At 41.8% G+C, this 27,716-nt stretch overlaps 1 protein-coding gene across 4 annotated transcripts in view; it reads right to left on the minus strand.

Annotated features, from left to right (window-relative positions):
• PAG1 (phosphoprotein membrane anchor with glycosphingolipid microdomains 1) overlaps positions 1 to 27,716 on the minus strand; it is a 117,097-nt gene that overhangs the window by 22,985 nt on the left and 66,396 nt on the right. The gene's annotated exons all lie outside the window — the stretch shown is intronic.

Raw genomic sequence — 27,716 nt, forward strand, 5'->3', positions numbered from 1 at the left:
AATAATGCCTAATTGCCACCTGAGCCTAAGAAAACAACGAATAACAAAAGTAGAACCTGAATAAACAGTTTTTGCTACAGCATGGCAGCTCCTGGAGAAATATCCCCAGTAAACGGTATTTACAACATATAAGCTTTAGTGCACAATACAGTCTGAAATTTTATACAAGTTTTTAATGTAATACTTAGTGGACATAGCAAAATTAAAAAGAAGTCATTCATTCTGCACTGCTGGAGATATCAATTTCTCTGTAATTTAGGAACAGGTTACAAAAAGTCTGTTTACAGGCTTTCAGCCAGACTTCAAGATTGATAAGCAGTGGAATAGAATACAATGGCTAAGAAATAAGCAGTTATCTTTTGGGAATGGACAAGTAGCACAAACATTTGATTGAATAACGTCAATCCACTAACACTTACTTTAATTTTATGCATGTATTTTCTTATTTATATGTTTATACATGAAATATGTACGTACATATACTTTGTTTGCCTTGTAGCACAAGCATACTTCGTAACAGTAAATTCAATTAGGTACTAATATCATATCTGTATAAAAAATACCATGTCACCATTTTGTTCTTAAAATTTTATGAGGAAAAAAGATTAATTTCCAGAAAAAAGCCATTCCCATCAAAGGAAAAGTCAACAGAATGAACTTAACAACTAAGCTATACGACTGGGTAGTGCTTACAAGTAACATTTCTGTTCCTACAAAAAATGGGCTCATTGGTTTCTATTATTTATCAGACTTCTACACACCTTCCAAGAAGAACTACTTTATCTATGGTGGATAAAAGCATGCTTTTTCCCCCCCACAGAATCACAGAATGGTAGGGGTTGGAAGGGACCTCTAGAGATCATCTAGTCAAAGCCCCCTGCTCAAGCAGGCCCACCTACATACTTTCAGATATTTAATAGCACTGCAAGAACTTTGGAAGAAAGAAACAAAAGACAGAAAAAGTTGCCAATCCTGGAAAAACAACCTTCAAACTACAGTTAAATATTTCTAGATATCCAAGTTAGAGGACAGCCAGATAATCTGTAACTGTTCTAAACCCATAAATATCCAGAATGAGAAAAGTAGGTGTTGCACACCTTGCCAAAGCACAGACATGTCTTACTGGTGGTAACCTTGAGCACTGATACTAAAGAGCGACTGCCCTTTGGAGACCACTGCTGCCAAGCAGCGTGCCTCTGTGGTCATCTTGGTAGAGCTTTTACAACTAAACATTAAAAGCAATGGCAGACCACTCTAAAAGTGATGTACAGTGCAAATGTGAATCGGATACAGCCCTGCCTCATCCGTATTTTAAAGCAAAACTCAGGTTATTTCTACATTGAGTCATAGTCACATCACTGACCATGAAATAGAAAGACCTTAAGAGAAGTGGAATCAGACTTAGTCAGGAAAAAACTTGGTGTAATGCCTGCAAAGACTTCTCTGATGAGGTGCAAGGGCATCATGCACTGGGATGGATTCCTGTAGAGGAATCCATTAGAAAATGCTACAAAGCACACTGCACTGGCTGCCTTAACTAGCTCCAAACCTTTGTTAAGGGGTTTGAATAGAAAGTATTTTTCTATTAATCTTTTCTTTTTTATAAAACTTCAAGGACATTTTCTGCCCTGTTAAAGCTTTGAAAAAAATATTCATAAAAGATCTTTTCCCTTCCTCTTTTCCCATCCTTTTGCTTTTTTTTAAAAAAATCAACTTTTTCCTTCCTTGGAAAAAAAAAGGATGAAATAAAAATGAAAAGTGAAGAAAATGAATCAAATATTTTTTCAGCATTTTTGTTGTCTTTTCTTCCTTAGTTTTGCCCAAGAAACAACAAGACAGAATGCAAATAAAACAGAAACCTCTTTTTCTTTCCCCCCAAGACATCAGGCAAAGATAAGGGAAAAAAACAGGCATTTCAGAATATTTTTCTCTTTTCTTAAAAGGTAGTAACCTTTTTTTTTTTTAAGGAGATATGAAATTGTCTTTAAAGATACAATTTAAATTACTTCTACTATTAAGTTAACAATTTTATACCTACTCTGTAGAACAATACTACATTTCTCTTAGAAGAGTAAGTAATGTACCAAAAGCTAATATGGTAGGAAAAGTTATTCTTTTATTCTACACATATATTCTTAAGGCTGCTGGCATTTAAAGAAAAGTATTTGAGCTAAGGAAAGCTAAGGATGCATGGGGAGCGGCCTCATAGAAAAGCTGCATCTTTGAAGACTTCAGTACAGAGTTAGGAAGTGTTGAGATGAGCAGGAGTAGATGGAGTTGAGATTGAGCTTAAAAAGGAGTGAGATCAGAGGGAGAGAACTGAGGAAACCTACATGTGAATGCCAGGAGTGAAGTGCAAGACTGAAGCTACACATGAAGCTACACATCCTACCAGGCAGAAGCCAAATGGACCAAAGAGAATGACCAAGGATAGAAGATGTAGTTAATCTACAGCAAAAGAGCAAGAATTCAGAAGCTTTGACTGTAAACTGAGAGAAAGAGGTCGGAAAAGGCTGGAAAAGTACAGTGGCACTTGAACCAGAGGAGGCAACTGCCGGAGACAGCAATTACCTGTGCAAGCAGAACAGAGTAATAAACTGGGAGAGACTGATGACAGATGAAGTCCTGCGTCAGGGAAGCTGCGCAGGCAAGATGTGATCTGTGACTCCTCTTAGCTCCAATAACAGCAAGAATTTGGCATGAGTGCTAAAGGACCTAGAAGCTACTCAGCATACAGGACAAATGGAAGTAAATATAACTATGATACAAAAAAATCCCATGCCTACATTCACCCTTTGTGAACCCTTCTCACCAAGTGCCATCCGAGGGCTTACTCCTACTCCTTAATGCTTCCCAAACTATGAGGTTGAAATAGCATTCACTCGGTGCCTTTAACACCTTTAACAGGAGAGCTGCTGAAATACTTGACGCTGGACAAACACACACCAGCTGCCCTGAGCAGCCCTGGACAGAAACCTGGCACAGAGATAACATTGAAAATACAACTGTCTGGACTCCCTCTGCTTCCATTTGGTGAATGTCCAGACACTAAAATGTTAATGTATGCCTAAGGGAATGGATTTTGGAGATGTTTCAGAGACGAGCTTTGGAGAGAAACTCATTTGCAATCATAACCGTGGAACAACAAGCAGCTAATTTCGGAAAGCTCTCAGACAGCTGAAATGGTTAACGCCAGCTTTTGCAATAAAAAGTGATACAGTGCTGCCCTCTGGTGAGTCTCTCCTTTCGGGGACAGAGATCCGTGCGATCTGAAAGCAAACCCGGCGGCTAAACACTGAGCTCACACAGGGCCCTTCATCAGCCGGGCCTGAAAAAAGTCCTACCTCTACCCTTGAAAGGCTGCCAGACCTTCCAGAGGGGCATCGCTGTGGCAGAATAACAGTCAATTGAACTGTTGAAGGTTTCTTTTTTCATATGCGATGATCTTTTTAGGACGAAGATTTCTTTCATTGTACCCTTTCCACATAAATCTCCACACAAGTAGCTGGTGATGTCGAACTCCAAAACGGAGTAATAGAGACAGGCTTGGAAAACCTGAATAAGAAAACATTTCTTTTCATCAAAGGCAAAACGGAAACCATAGTCTGTGTTTGCGTTTCAAAGACACTGTCAGTTCAGAAAACTAATCCTTACACTGTACTGAATAAAATTTCTCCTTCTTGTGGCAACTTTCTCCTGTTCTTGAGATATTAGTGGAACCCATATGGTACTTAAGGCCTGTCGCCATTTCCTTAAAATTGCACTTAAATGAACAATTCCATTTGCAGTTTCAAGAAGACGAATATTTCGCTGCACGACTCCTCTTTTCGTGGTGAACATTGTGTTATTTTTCCTTACAAATGTTTCAGGGATAAAGCAGCGTTAAAGCAGTTCAATCTGAATCAGCATTGATGGGAGTGTAGGACATGGAAGTGCAAATTTGTTGCCAAACTGAAGGATAAAAAACTGTGTTTGGAGTGATGCAGTTTTGCACATAAGATCCAGGATGCACTTTTAGGAAGCACATGGAATGACAATTTCAACTAGTGAGCAAAAGCTTGGACTGAGACTTGAACTTCTCTGAAGCCTGGGAATGGATGGATCCAGCATGTTTCAGGTCCAGGATCTGGGGTTTCTGAGCACAGGTCCACCTGAGCTGACGGTGATGTGTAGGGAATGTGCTTTGTGAGAGGTAGCTGCCATGCCCCAGTGGCCTGGGAGGCCTGGCAGGAGATGGCAGCATGTCCCTCTCCCATCACCTTCCCCTTAGTTTCTTGGTTTTACAACTGGCCATTCATGTCCTGTTGCAAACTATGCTCAGTCCATACTTTCCAGAGGCACAAGAGTGGTAAAAGCCAACAGCTTCACCTCTGCTTTTCTTAATGAATTATAGATGGAGCATAGGCAAGGGAAGAAATTGTTTTGACAACTGAGCAACTTTGAATGTGAGAAGCCAAATGCGACAGGACAGGAGAGAATCAGGGATGGCTGTGGGATCGCAAGTCCCTATCCTGGGCTGTCAGGCTGGATTCAGCTAACAGGGACGCTGCCCAGGAGCTTAACATGCTCACCTCCGTGCTGAGCTTTGGTTACAGGGCTCTGTCTCAGGCTGCTTGGTCTCCTACTGCCCTCCTTCCCTTCCCACCCCTCCTGTTTCCAGTGCCTTGAGTTATCTGCTGCTAAACTGCAAAACAGATCAGTCATATCACCCGGTTGAGAAGATCCCCTCAACCCCAAACTGAGAGGAAGAGTAGAGTAGGAAATTTTTCTTTGTCTAGTAGCATGCCACCAGACAACTGTGTTAAACCGGAAAATGGTCAAATGCAAGATATGTGGAACTGAGACAGGAGCTGAAAAGTATGAAACTAATGCCCTTTGGTCTACATCCACTTGCAGATCCTGTCATTCAGACACAAAAATGGAACAGAAACCTGGGCTACAACAAACAGGCAGTGGCATAAACAGTCCTCCAGGTCTGAGTAACATCTGTGCATGCTGTTCCTTTTACCTTCTGTTCCTCCAAATACTGAAAACAGACTTTCTCTGTGAAGTCCTACAGGAGACCTAAGGAGGTCCTATTGCCCTACTCCCTCTCCAGAAAATTCCCTCTGCAACTTCAGACACAGCTCAGGCATCAGCAGGCCCAATCTATCTGCAAGTGCCCAAGGACTGAGCATCTCACTTGTATATAACATCCTCAGGCTGCCCTAAAGAAAACACCTGAGGGGAGGCAATCCATTACCGCAGCTCCTGCACCAACTAGAGGTCACACCAAACTACATGTTTGATTTAGAGAAGAGGGAGGACATGGCAGACACACTTCACTCAATCCAGAACTGTTTGTCGGGACTGTTGTCTGCATGCATGGAAACATAATGCTGCTGACAGGAAAAATGAAGCACTATGGTGAACTGAGTTAATGAAATGAACTTAAAGCACCCTTCCTTCACCCAAACAGATCTCTCTAAATGTTTTTATTTCAAAATGAGTCTGTTTTCTAACCTTTTCCACCACGTGTCCTCAGCATGCTTTAACGGCAGAGCAGCTGGAGGCAGCTCCTGCCTGTCTCCTTTCCGTAGCTCGCCACAGCTGGTGAATTCCTGACAGCACAAACTGATACGGAGTTACACTCAAATTTTGTGATGCTATCAGGGCTGCATTTGTCGCTGTGTGTGCAAAATACTTGGGCCAAACTTTTCACAACTATGTTATTTAGTATCACATTTCTCCCATGCAGGTCCTGCCTGCCTGCAGAAGTTGACAGGATTTGTGCTCTGAACATTAAGGTTACATCCATAGCAGTAAATTAAACATGTTGTGAATAACTGTCCTGTACTGCAGCCAGATGGCATGGCACAGTCTATAATGTTAAACTTTTTTACTCCCCACGGAATGGTGACTGTACGGTCCTCTAGTAGTAGTTCCTGAGCTGTGCTTTCCATTAGTTGAGGAAAAAAATCCATTTTTCCGCAACCAAAATTATGCTTTATGCTGTTCTAACCTGGTAAATCCAGATTCTTCATATCTCAAGAGTGAGAATCTGGTAACAGTGGGTCCTTTTGACCTTGACCTCCCTGTGCTCCAGCTCCTCTTCTCTCAGTACTCCTCCATCACACACATCCTAGGCTTTCTAACCACTCCAGCTTCTCTCACCAGTGCCCAGCTCTCGTCTCTTTCCCATTTCCCAGTGTTGTTTGCAGCATGGGCAATCACCTTGGCTATAGGTGACAAAAACTATATTAAGAATTAAAATAGCAATGACTATGGATGAGTACCTAATAAATTCAGTGTAAAGATGTTGAAATTTTATCAAAAAGAGAAAGTTCTGACAATTCTCAGGCACTGCTATTAAAATAGATGATACTATGGAACAGTCTGAATGCACAAACATTATCCTTTGGGGAGTTGGACTAGATCATAGAATCATAGAATGGTAGGGCTTGGAAGGGACCTTTAGAGATCATCTAGTCCAATCCTCCTGCAGAAGCAGGTTCACCTAGATCATGTCACATAGGAACATGTCCAGGCGGGTCTTGAAGACCTCCAAGGAAGGAGACTCCACAACCCCTCTGGGCAGCCTGTGCCACTGCTCCCTCACCTGAACAGTGAAATAGTTTTTTCTTATATTTAAGTGGAACATTTTGTGTTCCAGCTTCATCCCATTACCCCTTGTCCTGTTACTATCTACTATAGAAAAAAGGGATGTCCCAACCTCCTGACACCCACCCTTTACATATTTATAAATGTTAATAAGATCTCCCCTCAATCTCCTCTTCTCCAGACTAAACAGCCCCAGTTCCCACAGTCTTTCCTCATATGAAAGATGCTCCAGTCCCCTGATCATCTTGGTGGCCCTGTGCTGGACTCTCTCCAGCACTTCCCTGTCCCTCTTGAGCTGAGGAGCCCAGAACTGGACACAGGACTCCAGATGAGGCCTCACCAGGGCAGAGTAGAGGGAGAGCAGAACCTCCCTTGACCTGCTGGCCACACTCTTCTTGATGCATCCCAGGATGCCATTGGCCTTGGCCACGAGGGCACATTGCTGGCTCACGTTTAGTTTATTATCAATCAGGACTCCCAGGTCTCTCTCTGCAGAGCTGCTCTTCAGCAGTTCACTCCACAGCCTGTACTGGTGCATGGGGTTGTTCCTCCCCAGGTGCAGAACTCTGCATTTGTCCTTGTTGAACCTCACGAGGTTCCTCTCTGCCCAACTCTCAAGCCGGTCGAGATCCCACTGAATGGCAGCACAGCCTTCTGGGGAATCAGCCAGTCCTCCCAGTTTGGTGTCATCAGCCAACTTGCTGAGGGTACACTCTGTCCCCTCATCCAGGTTGTTAATGAAGATGTTGAACAAGATTGGCCCCAGAACCGATCCCAGTGGAACTCCACTGGCCACAGGTCTCCAACTCAATTCTGTGCCATTGATCACCCCCCTCTGGGCTCTGTCATTCAGGCAGCTCTCGATCCACCTCACTGTCCACTCATCCAAGCCACACTGCTTGAGCTTTCTGATGAGGATGTTGAGGGAGACAGTGTCAAAAGCCTTGCTGAAGTCAAGGTAGATGACATCCGCTGCTCTCCCCTCATCTAGCCAGCCGGTTATGCACTCATGGAAGGCTATCAGGTTGGTCAAACAGGATTTCCCCTTGGTGAAACCATGTTGTCTCCCCCTGATAACCATCTTATCCTTCATATGTTCTAGTGATGACATTCAGGATGAGTTGTTCCATCACTTTTCCAAGGATGGAGGTGAGGCTGACTGGCCTGTAGTTTCCTGGGTTGTCCTTCCTGCCCTTTTTGAAGACTGGATTGACATTGGCCTTTCTCCAGTCCCCAGGCACCTCACCTGTCCTCCATGATTGTTCAAAAATGATGGAGACAGGCTTAGCAATCACATCAGCCAGCTCCCTCAGCACCCTCGGATGCATCCCATCAGGACCCATTGACTTATGAGCCTTAAGCTTGGCCAACAAGTCTTTAACCTCTTCATCTTTCACCCAGGGCAAGTCCTCTGCTGTCCAGGCCATCCTACTATCCTTGCTGGACTGGGCTTCCCAAGGGCTGGCCTTGGCCATAAAGACTGAAGCAAAGAAGGCATTCGGCAGTTCGGCCTTCTCTGCATCCTCGGTCACTAGGGCACCCTCTGTGTTTATTAGCGGGCCCACATTCACCCTAATCTTTCTTTTACTGCCAATGACCTTTAGAGGTACCTTCCAATCTCTACTGTTCTGTGTGATTCTGTGACTCTTGCTTTAAATTGGTGCAAGGTACATAAGAGCAATAGTGACTAAATCCTTCTGGAGGCAACAGGCTACAAGACTGCTTCCTGGACTGAGGTCCTGCTTGGTAAAATCTCTGCTAATACCATAGAATCACAGAATTTATACAGTTGGAAAAGACCTTTAAAGTCATTAAGTCCAGCCCCTAACCTCACACTGCCAGGCCCATCACCAAACTAAACCATATCCCTCAGCACCTTATCTATGCATCTTTTGAATATCTCCAGGGATGGTGACTCAACCACCTCCCTGGGCAGCCCATTCCAATGTTTAATAACCTTCTCAGTGAAAAAGTTATTCCTCTAAACCTCCCCGAGTGCAACAGAAGCAAGATTGTGAAGTCTGTGCAAATGCACTGTAAAAATAAAGCTGCAAGAACATTTCACATTACTGTGTCCGTGTCTGCATTGCCTTGTTTTGCCTTCTAGCTGTTTACATGTAGATCCAGTACTGAACTATACAAATCTTAACAGCAAGATCACCCTTCTCATGCAGTACCTATTTGCAATTCACTTTTGGGGTTCCTGTGCACTAAATCAGAACAAATCCTTCCCTACAACAGATTAAACAAGAATATCTTATTCCAAGCAGGGAAGAACTACTGCAAGAGACCAGATGTGCACATAATTAAGATCTGCTCCTGAAAGCCTGATGCTGGAAGGAATTACTGACATGGACTGTGGTGCTGTTGCAGGCTGTCAGACAAGCCTTGCAGAGACTGTCCATACTGTAAACCTTCAAAACAGTTCACGTTTCTGCTTTGTGTAGCAGCAGAGTAATGAGGTTCTCATCTAATTCTCCACTGTATCTACTTTTACAGAAATGACAGCTGGCTTATCAAAGGATGTGTGTGTGTCTCTATAATACAAAAGCAGATCTAAGACAAAACTGAACAGTCTCAAACCACCAGTCACTTTTAACCCCTTCTAAGTCTTAATATCTCCTAAAGAGAAACTGAGTGTCTGAAAGCATCTATCTCTAGCATTGCAGAAAAATTTTAAAAGGCTTTTGCAGCAGTAACTGCTGATCTACACCACAATCTGCATTCATACTGCAATCAATCCAGTCATGCCTTGTCAGACTACATCACCTAAAGGTCAACGCATTCAAAGTTGACCTGACTTCTCTTTCCATTCTCTTCGCTCCACCCCTCCTAGAATTTTAGCAATTCCACATGCGTCTGCACTGTAGGCTGCCTCTCCTCAGAAAGACATTTAGGAAAGTGGGAAGAATCCAGACAGGAGTATGAACAATTAAGAGTGTGAATTCAAGAGCTTGCTCCGAGGCAGCGGATAAAACGGTGGAGAATTTTAGAAAATAAAAGATGTCACCAGTGAGGTTTTCTCAGCAGACAGTAAAAGTGGATTTTCGAAGGAATGTGAGAATAATTGTGTGTGAACATGATTACATCCCAGTGAAATACAGCCTGCATCCTGGGGTTACTGCATGTGCATAATTATTCCCCTAACTTCTCAAGTAGTTAGCACGTTTGTTTGCTACATTCACCAGGTCCTTCTGTGTGTAAGCCACAGGCTCACAAATCTCTGCCAAAGGTATCTGCCATTATAGATCAGGTTCTGAGTAAACAGGTTTTTAAACTACTAACTTAGAGCTCACAAATTCATTCCACAGTGGGTAGTAGTGTCACACCCATTTCACTCCCAGCAGTACAACGCCCCTCAGCACAAATAGGGAGAAACAGAGAAACCGTAAACGCAGAGCATCAGCTGGGCTTGCCCAGCTGCTGAAGAAGAAATCAATAATGAAGACTTTGTGAAACAGCTCCTAGGAACACCACCACATATTTTCCCCAGGCTTTAGCAGCCAAATAATGACTGTCTTGAATGCAACAGCAGAAAGCTTTATCTGACGAGTGACCATGCCAAAGATTACAGCTTAATTGTAGCATATTATGCTCTTTCCCACACCCCCACAATATCCCATATTGCTTTCTGGCTGCAGTGAGGTAATTAGACCACGATTACTGCATACTTCAGAGCATATAGAAATGAAAGCTGTCTTTGTGAAGTGTTTTCTGTCTCTGACACAACTCCTCCCGATAGCTTTGCTTTGCCTGGAACTAGATGCTATTTTGTATTAGACACAGCCTGTTTATAATTGCACTTTGCTGTTTATGTAATTCTAGCATGTCAAGTCCCCTTCCAGCCTTTGCGGTGCAACAGCACTTGGGGCAACCCTTTTGCTAACTCAGGTAATAACGGAAATAACAGAGAAATTCCCTCTAGCCTGGGAAGTGGACAGTCACAGATACTGCACAGAGATTGCCTCAGTCAGCTGACTTAAAAGACTTCCAATATACATGACAATTGTACTTGTTCTCAAACTGGTGTTTGAATCAGGCCCATGAAACACAATGGACAGATAGTACTTTTCCAGAGGATACTTCCCATTTCCAAAGGGCTTTGAACTTATAAAAATACAGAAGACTTAAAAATATGCAGCAGCAAAACACAATGCTCTGATTGGCCTCAATGAAAAGTTGCTAAAGAAGTGGGACTTAAAAAAAGTTATTTTAGAAAAGCAAGACTCCTCCTTAGAGCAGGATTCAATTTCTGTATGTTTACATCTTTAAATACAGGCTTTTCTTCACCTAGATGCTATCTGTGGGATCCCATCTGAGACATCTAACTTCTGTTACCATCACAGGAGAAGGCTAAATAACTTCTATTGTTACTTAACTTCTAGGTTGCTACAATTCTGGTACTTGCAGTGAGATTAACTCTACCTAAACTGAGAAATTTTAAAAATGCCATGGATCTAACTGTAAGGACACTACATCCTTTTAATGGCCCTTGAGCGGGCATTCCCTCTGTAATGAAGCACATCAAAACGACTCACATTTTCAAAAATCTAAGCAAAAGATTTTAAAATCTAAATATTCCAGTCTGCTGAGTGCCAATGCTAGTATGAAATCTATAGATATAAAAGTCTGGAAGACAGAAGTGTACGAGGGAAGCTGAGTGATGGTCCTTGGAGGCAGAGCACAAATTACATCAGAAGCGCCTGTTACATGTAAGATTAAATAATGTTGAAGCAAAAAGAATTAGTGAGAATTGAGTTGTGTAATATCCCACAGCAAGAAAGGCAATAATCAGTCATTTAACTTAGTGACAGACTAATTTTAAGAAAACAGTGTTCACCTTGTGATATACTTTGTAGAGGTGAAGAGCTATGTCAAACTCAAATTTCTTGTTATTCACTCTAATTGATTCAATAAAGTATTTTTCAACTCTTTAGCATTTGTATTTCCTTAGGAATGGCAGCTGTTCTTCTATATTTGGTGCATATATGCAGGGCTTTCTTCATTGCTGGAAACAGTCCCTGCTCTGGGCGACTGAGTTTACATTTTACCTGGACAAGACCAAAGCAGCACATGACAGAATCCCTATGTAAATAACTTTTTTTCATGAAAAAAAAAAAAAGTCCAAGAGAAAGAAGGATTCGTCAGTTTTTAAACAGCTCTTTGGCGGAGATGAGAACTGATCCCAGACACCTGGTGATCCCAGCCAGTGCTGCATCTACATGATCTTCCTTTTCTCCTTCAAGTTGGAAAGACAAACTTGTGGTCCTTGAGGGAATGTGCTGTCTTAACTTCAGTCATCCAAAAGTAATCTAAATTGTCTGCCTATACGCTCCACATAGTCATTAAAGACTCACTTCTGCTTGTGAAGAGTACCTTCAAAGGTAGAAGAGACTAGATGACACCTAGTCTACTCTTACAGACCCATGAATTTTCAGGCACCTAGAATTAGGAAAGGAGATACCCACAAATTATGGACAAAAGCAGGAGAGGTTAATGTGTGGTGACCTGCTGCAAAAGGTCTTCAGACACACTCTTTTGAGGTAACTTCTTTGGTTGACACATCACAAGAGAAAATGTGGCTAAGCCTTTGTGCAGTGGGAGTAGCACTGACAGACCAGGTGGCCTTACATTGTTGCAAAATTTTGTTGCAATTTCTTTCCTACAGTAGCATAATGATGTCATTTTGTCCTATCACAGAGTCCTTTAGGACCTTTAAGATCATCAAATCCAACTATTACTGTAGCACTACCACATTCACCACTAAACGATGTTCGTAGACAGCCCCAACTCCCTCAGCCATACCTCATAAGGCTTGTTCTCCAGACCCTTCACCATCTTCGTTGCCAATCTCTGGACACATTCAATGTCCTTTTTACAGTGAGGGGCCCAGAATTGAACACGGTATTTCAGGTGCAGCCCCACCACCAGAACCTCAGTTCGGTGGGACAATCATTTCCCTGGTCCTGCTGGCCACACTATTTGTGATACAAGCCAGGATGCCATTGGCCTTCTTGGCCACACTACTGGCTTACATTCATCTATTGACCAACATCCCCAGATCCTTTTCCTCCTTTTCCAGCCACTCTGCCCCAAGCCTGTAGCATTGCATGGGGTTGTTGTGGCCCAACCTGTCCCAAGTGCAGGACCTGGCACTTGGCCTTGTTGAACCTCATACAGTTGGCCTTGGCCCATCGATCCAGTCTGTTCAGGTCCCTCTGAAGAGCCTTTCTGCCCTTAGGCAGATCAACATCTGCAAACTCACTGAGGGTGCACTTGATCCCCTCATCCACATCGTTGATGAAGATGTTAAACAGAACAGGCTCCAACACTGAGCCCTAAGGAGCACTACTGGTGATTGGACACCAACTGGATTTAACTCCATTCACCAGCATTCTCTGGGCCCAGTCATCCAGACAGTTTTCCACCTGATGAAGGGTACATCTGTCCAAGTCACGACCAGTCAGTTTCTCCAGGAGGATGCTGTGGGAAAGTGTCAAAGGCTTTACTAAAATCCAGCTAGACAACATCCACAGCCTTTATCTCATTCATTGAGTCACCTTGTGTGGTAGTTTGACCCTAGCTGGATGCCAGGTGCCCACCACACTGCTCTATCACTCACCTCCTCAGCAAGCCAGGGAAGGGGAGAAAATAGGATGAGAGTCTCGTGGGTTGAGTTAAAAGCAGTTTAATAAAGAAGCAGCAAAGCTGTGCAGGTGAGAAGCGAAGCAAAAGCAAATAAAGCTGTTACTCTCTACTTCCCATCAGCAGCGATGTCCGGCCACCTCCCGAGAAGCAGGGCTTCAGTACGCGTAGTGGTTGCTTTTGGAAGGCCAAAAATGAATCTTGCCTCTCCTTCCTGCCCCTCTCCCCCAGTTTATATTACTGAGCTGACTGGTATGGAATATCTCCTTGGTCAGCCTGGGTCAGCTGTTCTGGCCGTGGTCCCTCCCAAGATTGTGCTCACCCACAGCTATTGGTGAAGGTGGGGGAAGGAATGCTGGAGGGACAGCCCTGATGCTGTGCGAGCGGTAGTCATAATAGTGATACCAACAGTAAGCACAGCACTGCAGGAGCTGCTGTGGAAAATCACTACCTTCCCAGACCCACTAAACCTTGTCATGGAAGGAGATGACATCAGTCAAATAGGACTTGCCTTTCATAAAGCCATGCCGACTGGGCCTGATCACCTGGTTGTCCTGTACATGCTACATCACAGCACTCAAAATGATCTGCTACATAACTTTCCTTGGCACCAAGGTCAGGTTGACAGGCCTGTAGTTTCCAGGTTCCCTTTTCATTCCTTCTTGTAGATGGACGTTACATTTGCTGCTGGACCTCCCCAGTGAGCCAGAACTGCTGGTAGATGATGCAGAGTGGCTTGGCAAGCACTTTGGCCAGCTCCCTCAGCACCTTCAGGTGGATCCCATCCCACTCGATAGACTTGTGTGTGTCTAAGTGGTGTACTATTTCCCCTTGGATTATGGGGGCTTCATTCAGTTCCCTGTCCCTGTCTTCTAGCTGAGAGGGCTGGGAACTCAAGAGAATAACTGGTCTCACTGTTAAAGACCAAGGTAAAGAAGGCATTAAGTACCTCAGCCTTTTCCTCATCCTTAGTCACTATGGTTCCTCTCGCATCCAATAAGAGATGAAGAGATTGTTCTTAGCCCTCTTTTTGTTGCCAATGTATTTATAGAAACATTTTTAATTGTCTTTTACGGCTTAAGTTCTAGTTGAGCTTCGTCTCTTCACATTTTCTCCCTCGATGATCTCTAAAGGTCCCTTCCAACCCCTATCACTCTATGATTCTAAGGGTTGCCTGCTCCTTCTTCCAAAGGTCATGTACTCTCCTTTTTTTTTTTCCTGAGTTCCAGCAAAGCTCTCTGTTCAGTTAGTCTGGTCTTCTCATCAGCTTGTCTTTTGGCATGTGGGGACAGCCTGCTTCTGTGCCTTTAAGATTTCCTTCTTGAAAATGTCTAGCCTTCCTGAAACCCTTTGCCCTTCAGGACTGCCTCCTAAGGAAGTGTGGTGACCAACTTCCTAAACAGGTCAAAGTCTGCCCTCCAGAAGTCTAAGGTAGCAGTTCTGCTGACCTCTCTACTTACTTCTCCAAGAATTGAGAACTCTATCATTTCACAATCACTGTCCCTGACACAGCCTCCAACCATCACATCACTCAGAAGTACTTCCCTGTTCCCAAAGAAGTAGAGCAGAGTGCCTTCCTTAGCTGTCTTCCTCATCAGCTGTGTGAGGAAGTTATTTCCACACACTCCTTGACTTTTCCCTGTCTTCTGTATTGTAATTCCAGCAGATATCTGTTAAGTCAAAGCCCTCCACAAGAACAAGGGTTAGTGATCGTGAGATTTCTCTGAGCTGCTTATAGAATATTTCATGTACCTCTTCATCCTGGTTGGGTTGTCTATAACAGACTCCCACTCATATTTGTCTTGTTCACCTTCCCCCTGACTGTTACCCATTAACACTCCACCCCATTGTGACCATCATTAAGCTCTAGACAATCAAAACACTGTCCAACATAGAGAGCTATAGCACAGCCACTCCTTCCTTGTCTATATCTTCTGAAGAGTTTACAGCCACTCTGAAGACTTCATAGCTTCCATTGGAAGGAGAGCCATGATAAATGAAAACACCATTTGCCTGTGACAGTACAGTATATCCTGCAGCTTCACCTCCGCACTGAGGTGCAGGAACTGCCCACCTTGCCAGCTGGAGCAGTGTGGGATAGCGGGGCAAAAAAATCAACTGCTTCCTGCCCCTACACTGATGTCCTGGCACATGGTGCATTTTATCTGCCTGCTCTCCTGCTGCAGAGAGGGAGATACAAAACTCTGGGCTTAATCTTGATGGACTGAGGCAGCAGAGGCCAATCATGGGCCCTGTGGGAATGATCTACAAGCTGGGTTCCCCCCATGCACACCCAAACCCCTCACTCCCTCATCATGACACACAGCAAATACAATTATAAGATCTAATGAACTGCAACTAATGTAATTCTGAAAGTCTTCACAGCTAATGAAAACCAGGTCTTCCCCTTCTCGATTTAATGGAGATCTTTGGTTCATACACTGTGGGAAACAAACTCTCCATGAAGCTATCTATGAACACTGCATTTACATACCCAGCAAATGCAGTTGCCTATCACAGTTTGGGTTCTTTCTCCTGACTGCTGGATACTTTTGGGAGGAAACTGTCTGTGAAGGGAAATGAACTTCAAAAAAATCCATATCACATTGTTTAAAGGGAAATCTCGAGTCTGAATGTCATCTACTAACTAGCACTTTGCAATTTTGAACTTGGTATAAACAGAATATGTCCTTAACATGAATAAATCATGATCCCGTATAAAAATACATCCCTCTTGCACCTACACAAGAATCAGAAGACAGAATTTGGCCTACAGCTTGTAAACTTGAATTTGTTGAATAACAAATGACTAAAAAAAATGATTTCCCCCCCTTTCTCTATTCTTTTCGCTGCCTCTTGGTATCAATTTTTCTGCAATTTAAGCATCACTAACGCTGCGAGACTTCCCCTGCCTCTGTGCTTTCCCATGTTACTATCATTAGCATTATTTTAGCAGGAAGCATCACAATATGGGTAGCACTACAGAGAGAAGGGCAAATACGCCTCCTGCAAAAAGGTTTGCTATTACTTTGAGTTACGAGCTGCTAAAGCATAATGACAGAGAAGCAATTGCTGGTAGGCAAGAGCAGCAGAACATCACATCACTTTACACAATCAATAGCCAGTCTGGCTTTACTTCTTCCTCCCTGAATTATTTTTCTATAATAATATACCACTCACACAAATTCCTTATAAAATTACCAGTACTGATAGTATCATCTATTGATTACTTTGGTTATGGCCCATTAATGTTAGGATATCCAAGTGGTTAGAAAGGCCAAGGCATGTCAGAAATACAAAGAACAGATGACAATAAATACCTGAAAACACTCTCTCAGAGAATGAAATGATAGTAATTAAGTTACAGGCCTGCTTACCTAAAATGTGACAAATAACATTAAGTAATAGTCAAAACACAAACATACATGTAATAATAATAAGTCAGCTCAAGAACATATACAGCTACAATACATGCCCCAGCCATTATACAACTTATAATTATAAATTTACAGGTCTGACTTTCCTTCACCAAGCAGTCTGGATTTCATCTACTTTATCTTTGTTCTTTGCCATGTTCAGGCTTGCTGTAACACCTCTCTGAACGTGGCTCATTTTAAAAGATAACCTAATGCTACATGGTGAACAAACCTTTCATTAATTCTTTTCCATTGCTTAGGGAGACAGTTTTATTATAAAGCAATACAGTTTTCAAAGAAACCATTCACAAATCAAGAGGGTGACCATTAGCTATCGAAAGCTGAAACATTTACAGGTTTATTTGATAGCAGCAACCGTAAATTAATTTTTTTGCTGTTGAAAGATTTTCTCAACTATGATGAACTGGCTGCCTGAAGAGCAAAGGTCATACAGCTCTGCATTTACTTAGACACGGCACCAAACCGAAGTGCTACTTTCAGAAAAATAACCATCCTTTTACGGAATCCTTTCTTAATTTTCATCTGACTTGTAACATATGACCTTGGTTTGGGGCAGCTGCTAAACTACTTGCTTTGCTATGTATTTCTATGAGTTATTCAGTGAACAGGAGAAAACCAAATTTGTCTGGAAGAAAGCAAAGACAACAGAACTCATCACTCTCTTTACCCTAGTTTCACACGTCTAAAACAAAAGCAGAAGGAAGCTAACAGATATTATGTGGGCAAGAATGAGAACCAGATTGGTAAGGGAGTATTTATTTTTAGAAAATCCCTCGTTTTGGAATGGTTATACACAGGCATGCACTGACCCAAATAGATCATGGCTCCTATCATTCCCTAGTGCATGCAAACAGATAAAATGCTGACGTGCACCAAAAAGGTTTGGGGCGAGAACACAAGCAAAATCCGCATAGAAAAGCACAGCAGCTGGCACATGCTGCTAATAGGCAAAGACAGTACTGCTGGCAACTGCAGGTGAAGCAAAGGCAAGGAAAATGCAAAATGGTAATGAAAAAATCAAAGGTCGAACCAAACAGATGAAGAAAATGAGCCAGCTGCCATACAGAACCTACTGCTGTCTCAGAAGGACAGTCATTTGACCCATTTCAGGAGGCACAATTTATTCCACTGTGTTGGTTCTGCCCAGTGATCAGCCCTCAGGGCCACTGATTACCCTCTGGTGCCCCTTTCTGACTTGGCTCGATTGCCCACATTGCTGTTCTGTGGCTCTGCAAATGAGACTGGAAGACTGGGAGATCATGGGTGAAATCCACAGTATGCCTCATCAGACAACTTACAGAGCACAGCAGAGCAGTAACATGGGCAGCAAACACAGTTCTCTGTCCTTTCTTCCTCTCAGCCCTTCCATAGTTTTTTTCATTTCCTATCAACATGAGTCCCAGTGGTACTGTGAGCTCAGTGAAATGGCACACATGTGATGTGATGGGTGAGAGTCAGCCACCCATCATGAGATGCATGAGATGCCCCAATGTGCCTCATCATGTGAATGGTATGTCTGAGCCTCCTGCACTCCTAAGGGCTACCAGGCAATGGAGCTTTGCAAGGGATGCAGCTGACAGTCCCCCAGGGATGTAATTTAGTTGCCTAATCAGTTGGCAGCTAGAATCACTTGAGTTGCCTAAGGACATCCAAGCTATCTGGAAGGCTATGCAGCTATGTCCATGGAGATGGACAACTTGATCACAGAATCATAGAATGGTAGGAACTCAAGAGATTTGTGTCCTTCTGGAGTGGCAGCTGGAGGCAAAGAGGCATAGCCTATGGCATTTAGAAGAGCATTCAGTGCCCTCTCTTTACTCAGATGAATCCTGCATCTGGATTTGGTAGGCAAACATGGCACAGGACCTACAGAAAACTCTCATGCTTCTCAAATAGCAGTTAGAGACTATGAGAAATGTCCCAGGACATCTCAAATGGCACCATCTCTTATTGGATAGGCAGCTGAAGGGGGCTCTGATCTCCAATGACTATAAAGAGACTTGAATGTGCCTTGCAGATACTTGTCTAAATTTAGTTGTTTTCACTTGCAGTTGAATCTCATATGAGTAACATCTTGCTTAATTGTTACACAGATAAAAGCACCTTCCTCTACAATTTCCTACACAATGATGAATGCTCTTAGCACCAAATCCTTCTCTCAAAGCCTTGTGAATTTAGGCAGGGATGAAGCATTTTAATCTAATATCAGAACACTTCTCTACAAGGAGAACAATACCAGAGCATCTCGCTCCTGACAGCTGGTAGGGCAAAAAAATTAAAGTCCAGATATTCAGAAACATTTGCTATCACAGACTCTATAATGTTTAATTATCTGATGCTGCTTAGGACTCTGGGTAGAGATAAAAAGAAGGAAATAAAACCACATGAATCTGGTCATCATATGAATATTTAAGGCTCCTCTACTGAAGCATCAATGTGTGGGCTCATATCAACCTTGCCTTAAACATCTCTACGCTGCTACAGAATGCCAGTGTAAGCATCAGATTAGCAACCATCAAAAGGATCTATATTCAGAGGAAAAAAGTTTTTCTCCCCTCATGAACATTTTTAAACAAAGCATTAACTTTCCTGTAATTTTTCCCGATTAAAATTTTATGTTACTGCAAAGAGATAGGTATGCAGGGAACTTCTAGCCCAATTCTGTTCCCAGTTGCTGTCATAAAATAACTGCAGGCAGAACAGGGTCCCCTCTGTGGGATTATATGCAACTCTAGGCTTCTTTTTATTTAATGCAACATTCACATACACACTAAAATATTAAACCTGTATTACAGACAACTAATTGCCCAACTGTTTTACACAAAAGTAGAATAAACAATAAAGCCTTTTAAAAAAAAAATCCATTTAAAGAGATCAGCAATATTTATAAAGCTACAAGAAAATGCAGGGATCTTAAGAAAAACACAAAAGAATTCTTGCTGCAACAGGAAGATTCCCGGAATTTAAAAAATTGTAAGTCAAGTCATGGATTTCTTTTGTAGACTATTCTTGTTTTGTCTTTAATGCCAGTGTGCTGCTATGAAAAAACTAGCCGAGTGTCCTGCAGGTACTGCAAAGCATTAGTCACTATTTTGTGAAAGTATGCTTAAATGTCAGCCTTCAGTGTAAATCTGCTGAGATTTAGTCTCTTCCCAGCGTACATCTATTACACTTCAGTAAATAGATGGGATATAAATAAAGTAGGAGCTCTGCAGAGTTTAAAACAGGAATTGCCACTGTATTAACAGGCTTATGGCAATGTTACTTAGAAGTATTTGTTTTAAAGTCTCAGCAGGCTTGTCCTGATGCCTATTGTGTAAAACCATCTGCTGAACAGACAGAATCGATCTCTGAGTGTGTCCTGCTTGGTTTGTAAATTTACTTACTGTGATTAAGTACATAACTCATTATTAAAAACAGTCAGACCTGGTCTTTCCTGAGGGTAAACTAATGTTTCTCATCATCCCTAAAAAAATATACACAATAAGAGATAAGGAATAGGTAAGGCATTTAAATAAGAGCTGTTATTTGAAAGACTTACTCCTGTGGCCTCAATCAACATGCAAACGTAGACTCACAATCTTCTTCACAAGATAATTACAATTCATAATTGGCACTTCTAAAGCATTTTTACAGAGCTGTGCAAATATTGACTAATTAGCCACACCAGAATCCTGTGGGGTAGGTGAGCAGGTACACTAACCCCCTTTCGCACCTGAGCAAATTGCTGGGAAAATAAAAAACCCAACTCTCATCCCACCAAAGGGGCTGAGAAGGTGAGGAGGTTTCCAGCCCCCTGCCTTTCCCCCAAGCCCATGTTGTTCCCATAGTCAATGTGTTACCTGCTCCTCTCTTCTGTAGTGGGGGTGAGATCAGCAGGATGTTAGCAGAGCTCTGGAAATAGTGGCCAAACCTCAGCTTGTTAGCCCAAGTCTCATTAAACAAAAGGTCTTGATATTCAAATGTCAAACTAAAGCCTGAGGATTTGACACAAGAACATGCAGTATTTACGTGAGGATGGTTGCCTCTTCTGCTGAGAAACAAACAATGATGTACTGCATGATTACAGCTTATTTCCAGAAACAAAATATTACACTTCCATGTAACTAAATAGTAGAAAAAGAGTTCTACATGTATGGGGTAAGCCACTATTACTTAAAATTCAGCCACTATTACTTAAAATTCAGTCCACTGTGCACCCACAATCAATGGTGAAGAGAGTGGAAGTCCTGACAGAGCCTCCAAGAGGCTCTATCTGCATTGTATAATAAAACACAGATGGCAAACAATGTCACTAAATGAAAAAAGGGTCTAAAAACGGAATGAAGATCCTTGGAGGCCACAGCATCTAGAAAGTCAAATATGACACTGAATATTGCTCCATTAAATCCAGCTCTCCAATCAAATTGCCCTTAGGAAAGCAATGATTAGTCAGTAGTGTCTCAGGTTTTCTGGTTTAAACCAGCAAACACTAATGATGTTGTTATTCCAGAGCTTTGTTATTAATCACCACATTCAGCAACGGCAAACAGGTCTTTTCCAAATAATTGTATTATCACAAATTCCCAATGTATAAAATATACACACAATATGAACTATTTTTACTTGGTGTAATCCTACTTTGTCTATTGAAACCGTTGGTTATATGTTGTGTCTAATATCCACTACAATCTCTTTAGGGCAAAGACTGCGTCCCTCTGTTTTTGTAAAGCCTCATTCACAGTTAAAATTACATATACATTAAAATAAAAAAGGAGAAATCATAAATTGTGGGAACTCATTCTCTGTTTATCAGGAATTCACAAGTGAGGATTTACATATTTTTAAAACAGATTCTATTATGACTATATTCCAGTGATCTGGTTGTCTTCTGTTCTTTAGGGATTGGGAGATGTCTTGTAATTTAGCTGCAACAACTATCTAAGTGAAACAGAAAAAATGTGTGGTGACTGGTTGAATACTTAATCCAGTGTTATTCCAATCTCAAGCTCATTCTTCAGCCTGGTTCACATTTAACAGCTTCTGAGACAAGTAGGTTTCCATCCCCAGTAAAGAGCATTAACATGATGGTATTTTAACTACTACATTAGTTATCTACTATGAGCAAGGCTAGACAAAACAAATAGTAGGAATAGAGCAGAACTGGATGCTCTAGTGAGCAAAATTCATCAAAAAATGCCCAAACCAAAGGATTACAGATTAGGTGGCTCAGGCTGCAATACGATAAAAGGGTAAAAAAGAGGCTTTTGTGCTCAGAACATTTGGAGTCCAACAATCTGTGAAAAAACATGAAACAGTCCAACAACAATATAATAAATAATAAACCACAATAAATTAATATCATAGAATCACAGAATGGTAGGGTTGGAAGGGACCTTTAGAGATCATCTAGTCCAACCCTGCTTGCAGAAGCAGTATGATGCAGTTGTCACTTCTGGCCACTCATCCCCAGTGTGTTCCCTGCACACCGGAGCAGGAACTGGGGGATCACAACCACAACCAGAAACATGGCAGTAACACAGCAGTTACAAGCCAAAGCTAAAGCTCTGTATGGTATACCATTTTATGAATGCACTTTTTTCCTCTTCAGGAGGAAGAGAGGAAACAAAAAGCAGCAGTTTTTAATCTCTATATACAAATACATTCATCTAAACAAGCATTCAGCCTGCTCTGAGGCTTTGATGAGCAATCTAAGGAGACTGCTGGGCTCTCACACCTGGAGCTGGCAAGTTAGCGAGAACACATGACGACTTTGGTCAGTAAGAACAGATGGTAGGGTAAGCACCTCTTATCCAGTACACTGATGTACATTTACAGTAGGTGAAGTGTGACAATGCTGGTAAAATGAGCTGGTTGGGTTACTGTTATCAGCCAGTAAGCGTTCTGCCCTTAGAGACCTGAAACTTCACACTCTGTAAGGTGGAGCGTGGACAATTATCTATGGACATTCCCCATCTTTTAAGATGCTAAGCCCAACTCATCAAATTCATAACATTTCTCATTTTTCTTTTTGGTTAATAAAACTAAAAGCTGTAAAGGCAACAGCATGTGAGGCCAACTCTGTACACTAGGATGGAAAATGCACTCATTTGCACAGAGTTAATGACTTGTCCTTAAATGTCCACTCACCCTCAAAAGACATTAGCACGTAATAGCAGCTGCTCATCCTTTGAGTGCAGATGAGTGTTGGAAAGAAGTGCTGAGAGGTTTTGTCCCAGAATTACATGTCACTGGTTTAAACGTTATGTGAAGAAATTACTTTAATTGCCTGTATCAATCTGGGACTGAAATGGTCCTACATTGGTCGCTATCTTGGTAGGAGAGGTGCAAAAGTCTTTCTCTGGTCAGGGTGTTGTTTGAGAAGAACATGTATGTATCTGAATGTCTAGAAAGCCTCCTCATCACAAAATAAGATGAAATAAAATCATCCCAATAAAATAACTTTGCAAAACATGAGCTAGTAAAGATAGTTTTGACCAGAAGTCTTACATCCAAAGAACTGACTTCTTCCTAGTATGAAAACTGAGAGAACAAGAATTGTTATTCTTGAGATAAATGCTACAGTTCAAATGTTACAGACCATATTAAAGGCATTCACGGTTGTCTCTGGGATTTAAAGAAGAGAAAGGAAACGACACTGTTGTAGGAAGGTTGGTGGTGATCAGAGTGCTAATGACCATGAGAAACACGAGATTTTTTTTCCCAAGTATCATTATCTAGTGGCCTTGAGTGCTAATCAAAACAAGGACTATAATGCCTGCTTTAATGGGGTTTGTCTCAGTAATGCTCCTTAAATGGAATAAACTACATTAAACCCAGACAAGCTACAAAGAGAGATAAATAGCAAAACAATACATTGGAAACATAAAGATTCTTTTAATCTACTATTAACTGAGTTACCATCCATGGCATTCACAGTTAACTGTGGTTTTGTAATCCATTTACTGAATTGTACAACTAAAATAGAAACGTTGCTGTCCTTCTGCTTAAAACAACATATTAAATACGTCCCAAATTAACCCCCAGAATGGCTGGTTTGCCAAATACTGTAGTAGACCAGGCTGCGTATCTACTTTGTTCGTTAAAAAGAAGGAAAATAACTCTCCTGGAGTTTTTTCTTCAAGTAAATGGAGGGACTCTTGTCCCCACGGAGGTAGTCCTGCCTGTAAGCCGGGCCCCTACACACCACAAGAAGGATGTCCCGGCAGATCAAAGACCTCGCATGCTCCCTCATCAACTGCTGCCATTCCCCACGGCTGCAGTGCTGCTGGGACAGATGCCAACTGATCTCAGTAGGCTTCAGCCCTCTTAATATTTATGGGATGAGGCACTGAATGCCATGAAAATTAATTCATCGCCATCAGCTTCCTCCTCCTTGTTCCTTTAGCCTTGCTCTGCTCTTCTCTGCATATGTTGGCCCACTGCATAGCCACACTTAATTTCTCCAGTTTGACACTCCAGAAGATCCTTTGAAATCTTTTTAATCCCTCAAAATAAATTAAAGAGATTTTCTGATGTATCTATTTTGCTGTTTCTCTCATGCTGAGATGGGAGTATCCTCAGCATCTGAGGGAGGAATGAAAACTGCGGATTTTGGCTAGATCCTGCAGGAAGAAGTGAGAATTCAGAGACAAAATGACAGCCAAGGTATAGAAGTAGTGATACTTTTATATTCATTTAGAATCAAGAGTGAAATGCTTGCAGGAGTCCAGTCTTGGAAAGATAACCTCTTTGTTCATGATGTACACAAAATGTAAGATCATGCACCTCATCTCAAAGAAATGTTCAATAAAGGTCTTTAAAAACCGAACCTGCAGCTTAGGGAACATGTAATTCATTCTGTAATTAACAAATTCCCCCTAGCATTACAGAGAAAAAAATTCCTATGGTTTGTATAGCTTTAGTAAAACGGTTGCTTTCCGGCTCTCAAGGGACTGTGAAAGGTCACTGGTGTTGAATATACATGATTTATAAAGTACTCTGGGATGAGAGGTGCTCTGTAAATGTAAAATATTATTAGAGCATACTCTCCTTAATTGATACACACTGAAATGGAATTGGCTGTGCCACAAGAACAGAACTAGGAAACCAAGTTAGCCTGATGATAGTGAATTGTCTACGGCTACTGACAGATGACAACAGTGAAGTATAAATCCATCTCACAGATTTACCTAATGCTGAAAGCTGTGGCTATGGCATCTGGAGTAGGTGTTATGTAGCTAGGAATTTCAAGTCTGTGTTACACAGAAATGACTAAATAGGCAAAGACTGCAGACTACTCTGTACCAGGATGAAAAAGTGGCTTCTGAAGCAACTGTAGGCATGGGAGCTCCTGAGTAGCTCATCCACTTTCCACAAAAGCAGTGCCTCACACAAATCAGCTCTCAAGCGTATGCCAGAGATGTTTCAGATGCCATGGTCCTCACGTGCCTCAAGTGGTGCTTTCAGACTCAAAATATGCACCCTATTTAATAATTAATTCCTGGCTCTGATGAAGGCTTCCAAGTTCCCCTAGCAGATTTCAACCTTAAGATTTCTTCACTTAACAGCTATATCCAAAGAAGCTTCCCAAAAACCAGTTTCTTATTGAAGTGACAATGAGTCGGACTGTTCTAGTGGTCCCATTCCCTCTCAGGGAAGTATAAATTATACTTTCACCTCACTTTTTGGGATGGATTCCAGTTTCTTTCTTCTGACCACAACAATCTACAAGGACAAGTGCAGAGTCCTGCATCTAGGAAGGAACAACCCCATGCACCAGTACAGGCTGGGGGTCGAACTGCTGAAGAGCAGCTCTGCAGAGAGAGACCTGGGAGTCCTGATTGATAATAAGCTAAACATGAGCCAGCAATGTGCCCTCGTGGCCAAGAAGGCCAATGGCATCCTGGGATGCATCAAGAACAGTGTGGCCATCAGGTCGAGGCAGGTTCTTCTCCTCCTCTACTCTGCCCTGGTGAGGCCTCATCTGGAGTCCTGTGTCTAGTTCTGGGCTCCCCAGCTCAAGAGGGACAGGGGATGATCAGGGGACTGGAACATCTGTCATATGAGGAAAGGCTGTGGGAACTGGGGCTGTTTAGTCTGGAGAAGAGGAGATTGAGGGGAGATCTTATTAACATTTATAAATATCTAAAAGGTGGGTGTCAGGAGGTTGGGACATGCCTTGGGTTGTGGAGTCTCCTTCCTTGGAGGTCTTCAAGACCCGCCTGGACATGTTCCTATGTGACCTGATCTAGGTGAACCTGCTTCTGCAGGGGGTTTGGACTAGATGATCTCTAAAGGTCCCTTCCAACCCCTACCATCCTATGATTCTATGATTTATACTTTAACACTGCAATAAATAACCAGTTTGAAGTAGATTTTAAAATATTTTCACAGCTGGGGCAACAACCCCATAAGTCGAAAAACTCCCTCTTCTCCTCCCAGGTAGAGACAGAGATTGTAGATCATATTCTGGATTCTTTTCAAAACCTAGGCCAAAAGATATCTTCAGCACAGTCAGTTCCTCCTCACATTATTATTCCCACTCTCACACATTCTTTTATCTGATTCCCTTCCTCCCTGAAGTTTACACTGTCATTCCAAACATTTTTCAACTGCACTTCTCTTCCTTTTTAAATTCTCCCTCTCATCAGCCATAAAAATCCCTTCTTGAAATAATACTTTTAGAAAAATGACACCATGAATTCAACACTATGAAGTAAGTTGTTCCTTTTTTTCTGTGCTAAACCAAGTAATTTTAGTTTTTTAAATCAAACCAAAAAACACCAAAAGCAACCAAAAAAAGCACAGCACTTTAGCAAAAGTATATGAGCCTCCTGCTCATAAAGGAAAAAAATGAAGCTCTTACATTTGAATGTATTCATGCTTTCCCACGAAAATTGATACATCTGTCTGGGAGGTAAAGAAGATGTGGCTTATCTATACTCAAGAGAACAGTTACATGAAATTATTGCATGCAGTAATGGATTTTCTAGCAATAGAAGTTTTGTTCAAGGATAATGTGAAAGTTATTCTCATCTGTGCAAAACAACTCTCACACACACAAAACCAATGCTCTTAATTTCTTCTATACTGAAAAAAACGCTGTTGTGTTTTTCTCTTCACCAACGACTTAAGCATTTGGTTTATTCTGCTCTCTTTGGATAATTTCTACTCTTAACAAATTTGCTCATTTGGCTACAGCTAAATTGCTGTAGTAATGGCAGACAATCACACTCTTAGGCTATGCTACACATGATTAATCTGTGCTCCAACTGAAAGCATTTATCATCTGGGGGCTGCCCTCCCTGTTTATCTTTTCCCTGTGTTTCCAGTTCTCCTTTCCTAAAAACAGTATGGGCTTTTAACCTAGGGAATGACATTTTTAGCTCTGAGGCCTATGTGTAAATGTAAATTTCCAGCTGTTAGAATAAAGAAATAGCAAATGTGAGGCAGATGTTAATATATTACTCATTGTTGGTAATACAAGCAAAAATCAACTTTAAAAATCCCGCAGCTATTCCAGTAATGAAAGCTTACTTGCTTGGGCATTTACACAGACTGGTGCCTACAGGAATAAGATCTAACTAGTTTCTCACAGTGGAGTCGCTCTAGTCAAATCCTCTGTGTTGTTTATTTATCTTCTGATATTAACAATCTTTGGGCTAGAACATATAGTAAATGAAATCATCTCCATACATTTCTTCTGCTTAGCAATCTGATGAGTGCCCAAAGACCATTTAGGTTATCTATTTTTTGGTACCTACTGCATGATAAAGTCAAGAGGTATCTGGAAGATTCTGTATCCTATGCTATAGCACTATTTTTCAGGGCCTTATTCAGCACCAAAAGTTAAACCACATATCTGATTTCTATCAAGTACCACTTGACCATAACTCTTCAAGCACTTATGAAGTCCGTGTAGGCAGAGCTGATGAGCAACTGCTTGAAGATCCTAAAGAACTCTTTCCTTTAAATCCACCAACTGAAAAATCTACATCACATCTGTGAATGAAATAAGATGCATCTTGGTGTAACTAGTATCTTTGTTGCTTC

This window comes from Colius striatus, chromosome 4 (genome assembly GCF_028858725.1).
Source record: "Colius striatus isolate bColStr4 chromosome 4, bColStr4.1.hap1, whole genome shotgun sequence".
Classification (NCBI taxonomy): domain Eukaryota; kingdom Metazoa; phylum Chordata; class Aves; order Coliiformes; family Coliidae; genus Colius; species Colius striatus.